This window comes from Malurus melanocephalus, unplaced genomic scaffold, assembly GCF_030028575.1.
Source record: "Malurus melanocephalus ecotype Western Australia unplaced genomic scaffold, MMel_1.1 scaffold_838, whole genome shotgun sequence".
Lineage (NCBI taxonomy): Eukaryota > Metazoa > Chordata > Aves > Passeriformes > Maluridae > Malurus > Malurus melanocephalus.
In genome coordinates, this window is record NW_026624070.1 from 57729 (window position 1) to 62472 (window position 4744).

The window sequence follows — 4744 nt, forward strand, 5'->3', positions numbered from 1 at the left end:
AAAAAAAAAAAAAAAAAAAAAAGTATTTTTCTGGAGCCTGGAAGCTGAAAATGGCTTTGGAAGGGCAAATAACACAGAGAGAGGCAGGAGGACAGCAGCACTTGGGCAAAAGGACATAAAGGACATAAAGGATTAGGGTGCAGAATATTAACATAACATGGGGAAAGCTGCATTCCTTCCTCCTGGGATCCCAATAAAGGATCAGGGTGCAGAATATTAACAAAATATGGGGACTTGCATGAATAGAAAGAAGCAAAATGCTTCACACTTGCCTGAAATGTTTCTTTTCACCTCTCCAAACATTTTTCAAAGCTTCATTAATCATTTCAACATCCCCAAGAGCAACACAGACAGCAAACTTTTCACGAAACAAAGCCAAGGAAGGRAAGTAGTTTGGTCAATTATGGAAAATTTGAAAGATCAAGTGGATACTGAACTTGAAATTCCTGACTTTAGCTCTCTATAAAGACAGCAAACGTACAATAAAAGGTGGATGATGTAAGAAATAAAAAGGAAAACAAACATTACTCAATCTGCRTATGACAGCCCTTCCCAACAGACTTGTGTTGTTTAAAAAGTCTGCTGGATTTACCACAAGTACCTGAACTTTGTGCCAGCTGATACTCCTGGGACAACAGCAAAGTTGAGTTTTTATTTCCCACTGGAAGAAAAATTCGTGCAGAAACGGATAAATCCAAACAAGTTCCAGTATTTTTTTTATATGCTACGAGTTCTTAAAAGATGATGAATGAGAAAAGGGAAGGAAAGTTAAAAGTCAGGAAGGAGAAATAAAATGAGGAAGGTTCAATGAACCCTGAATTCTTACTTTTGTTGCAAGTGAAAAACGTAATTTAAAACATAATTTAAAACATAGCCAGCTGTAAAATCAAAATGAACCCAACCTCTGGTTGGAAATGAGACATTTCRGTGCCAAACTTGAAGCAGGCAAGAGCCTGCTGCCAAGAGCCTGAGCCATGGGAATGAATCCACTTCCATCTAAGAGAGCCCGTGGGCATTTTTAAACCTTCCAGCTTTTCCAAGTCCAAGCCATGACTTATGACAGCAGGAGTTACCATAACCCAAATCAGCCAGACTGCAATAAAACACTCAATAATAGGGGAAAGGCTTTGAATTTGTATTAAAAATGCTGTTCTGGTTACTGCTGCTTAGCATGAGAAGCTGGGAGAGGAAGGGAAAAGTAAAATTATTCTGTTTTATAGGGTCTTTAAAGAGCCRTGAGAAATCAGATTTTGTGTAAATTCTACTGACAACAGCCAAAAATACAGAATGGCTTTAATCAAGAGGAGTGAAAATTCTCAGCAAGTGTTTAATAATCAGAAACTGGTTGAGTGACCAGTTCAAGGTTAATTGTTGACTTCATTAAAGCCACTCATTAAGGAATGTGAGAACCAATTCAGCAGTGGAAGAGCAGGGAAATGCCAGGAAAAGGCTCTTCAGCCTGTGATGAGAAGTGAGAGGAGACAGGGATGTAGACAGATACACAGCTTGAATCACAAGCAGAAAAAATGAGTGACRAGCTGAGGAAATGGCAGCTTTGGGGAACAGCAAAATCAGAGTTTGGGTATGGAGAGAAGGGAGAGAAGCAGTAGGGGACACTAATGGAAACGGGAACAGCAGCAAAAAAAACATGAGGGACCTGGGTAACAGCTGAGCTGTCAAGGCCATGGTTGGGATATTCTGAGGAAACTCAGTGTGCTCAGCCTAAACTCGGGTGAATTCAGCTTCCTTTTTACACATTAACAAACCCYCAAATGCCAGCACACACACAAGTCTTCCAAAACAAAACCCGGGAGTTCTGAGTCCTTGGGAAGCAGCATTATCCAAAACTAAACTCCCACCCAGCCACGCTTTGAAAAAAAAAAATCCAATTTCTGATGCTGTGACTGTACAGCACAGCAATTGTATTTTAAATCGCTTTAAGGGATGATATTTCAATTAAACTCTCTAGTTCACAAATAACCTCTTTGGGCAAGGCGAGGCTTGGGAAAAGCAGCACAATTCTGACACCGGCAAGTTTCGTTAATAATTTAGACATAATTAATAAAATAGATAGGTTTTTATAAAACCTGTGATGCTATTAATGAACAAGAAGGCGATCCCAGCTACCAGATGTGCAGGTTCAGCTCCGGGGCCGCTCCAGGAGGGACCCAGCAGAGGCGCTGGATGTGCCCGGCGCTGTCGCTGCCGTCCCTCGGCTCACAAAGGACACGGAGCTCCGTTTGTCCCCTGGTTTGAGCGCTGCTGGACTCTCTGAGAGCACAGTGCCTATTCTGTCTTATCAGGTGGCCTTTCAAGTTYTTGTCTTTCAAGTGGAAAAGCAGAATCACATTCCAGCAGCGGCCGAGCCACTCCTCAAATCACGGGAGGGAACAAAGCCACCCGGGGTTTAATCCTCTTAGATGGCACCCGGGCCGGRCTCGGGGAGCATTTTTGAGCCACAATTCAATATTATCTGAGCTCGGGCTGCCACAAAAGTTATCTGTGTGCTGCGCACACCTGCTGAGCAGGAATGGGATCGCAGCCAGCAGCYGATTCCCGGAGACCCGGGCACAGGCAGGTGCAGGGAAGCGGCAAAAACTCAGCCGGTGAAACTCGAACCGTTCTGTCGTGCCCAGAGGCACAAGGATTAGGGAGTATTTCCTGTGAATCAGCCTTTGGGAAAGCGCAATAATCATTTACCACACCAAGCAAGGCCGGGTTTTCTTCCCACCACCGGCCAAAGTTGGTGGAAGTTCAGCGCGGATGTGGAGAGCAAACCTTAATAAATCCTTATCTACGCTCCAGGTTTGTCTGCCTGGGCAAATTTAGCCGGAGAATTTGCACCTCCAGAGCCAATCCTGCAAATAAATTTCCCCCAAAGACAAATCCTTAAAGGGAAAAAGTAAAAAAAAAAAACCAAAACCCAAACAATCCAGCTGTGCTGTAATAAATTCTTTCCCAGGGTGATGGGACGTAACGGTAGGGATGGAGCAGCCATATTCCAAGCATGATGCACCAGGATTTTTTTTTAATTAAAACCATCATGAGATCATTAGTCAAGTCAAACCTCCAAAAAGTGAAAGAGGAAGAAATACGGATATAAAAAAAATTGGGGGAAAAAAAAAAAAAAAAACAAAAAAAAAAAAAAAAAAAAAAAAAAGAAAAACCCCAACGCAGGAATCACCGTTCAGAAGCTATTTTGAACCACAACTATTTTTAGAGCTATATAAATTATTATTTTTCGCTGGTTTTTTTTTTTCCTGGTACGACGCCACACATTAAAACTTCAAGCTGACGATCTTTCCCGCTATATTTTCCTTAAGTAAATAATAAAGACAACCCAAGGCTACAACCCCGCAGCCGMGCCAATTCACCCCGGAGCCAAGCGGGACCCGAGGCTCGGGAGGCAGCGCGGMGATGTCGCAGCCCGAGGCTCCCCGGGGGCTCTGCCGGTGCTTTCCCCTCCTCCCCAACCCCGGAGCGGCCTCAAGGCCTCGGGGTGACCCCAAACCCCGCCGGGCCGGGCCTCAGAGCCGCCCCCGTCCCCTCCTTACCGGCGTCCGCGGCGGGGCTGAGGCCCGCGGGCCGGGCGGGGCTCAGAGGCGGCGGCGCTGCCGTGCGGGCGGGCTCTGCACCATCGTCCTGCCCTGCCGGGGCTGCGGGCACGGGCGGGCGGGGGGGGAGAGGCCGCTCCCCGGGCAGCCCCCGGGCCGGACACACGGACAGGCCCCGGCACCGGGCCCCGCCTCCGCCGCCGCTTCCGGGCCGCAGCCCTGACCCCTCACCCGCCGCGCGCGCCGACGGTGGCGCGGGGGGGACAAGATTGGGGCGGGACAAGCGCGGGAGGGGCCGGCGGGGGGGCGGGGAACGGGGATGGGCCGGGAACGAGACGGGAACGGGCCGGGAATAGGCTGGGAATGTCACCGGGAACGGGCTGGGAATGGGTCGGGAATAGCACCGGGAATGGGCTGGGAATAGCACCGGGAATGGACTGGGAATAGCATCGGCAATGGACTTGGAACGGGCTGGGAACAGCATCGGGAATAGTACCGGGAATAGCACCGGGAATGGCACCGGGAACAGGCTAGGAACGACACCGAGAATGGCACCGGGAATGGGCCGGGAATTACACCGGGAACGGGCTGGGAACGGCACCCGAACGGTCTGGGAATGGGCTGGGAATAGCACTGGGAATGGGCCAGGAATAGCATCGGGAATGGGCCGGGAATGGCACCGGGAACAGGCTGGAAATATGCTAGGAATAAGCCGGGAGCGGGCTGGGAATGGGCCGGGAATAGCATCAGGAATGGGCTGAGAATGACACCGGGAAGGGCACCGGGAATGGGCCGGGAACGGGCTGGGAATGGGCTGGGAATGACACCGGGAAGGGCACCGGGAACGGCTCCGGGAAGCGGCCCGGCCGCTCAGCGCGTTCTCCCCGCGCTCCCCAATTCTCACCGTCCCCATCCCCTTTTCCTCTCTAAACCACCCCGAACATCTTTTTTATTTTGTTTCCTCAAGGTGCGCAATATCTAAAAGTGYTCAGAATTAAAGCCTTAAAGCAAAGGGCGCAACAGAGCAAACCCTCATCACCTTCATTGATATTTATCACTATAAATAATAATAAWAYATTAATAATYCTTTATTAATGTCACACGGGGACGCCACCATCCCAAACTCCAGAATCTGCCAGTGCSTCCCTCCCCAGCCCCAAATACACCAGAGACCGTGGAGACATCCATGG

The 4744-nt window shown here is 49.0% G+C and overlaps 1 protein-coding gene across 1 annotated transcript in view; it reads right to left on the reverse strand.

The window, feature by feature from the left end:
- Positions 1-3759, reverse strand: part of TMEM248 (transmembrane protein 248) — a 19133-nt gene extending 15374 nt beyond the window's left edge. The window contains exon 1 of the mRNA XM_057385527.1: positions 3555-3759. The gene's annotated coding sequence lies outside the window, so the exon portion shown is untranslated. The remainder of the gene's footprint in view (positions 1-3554) is intronic.
- Positions 3760-4744: the final 985 nt, after the last annotated feature.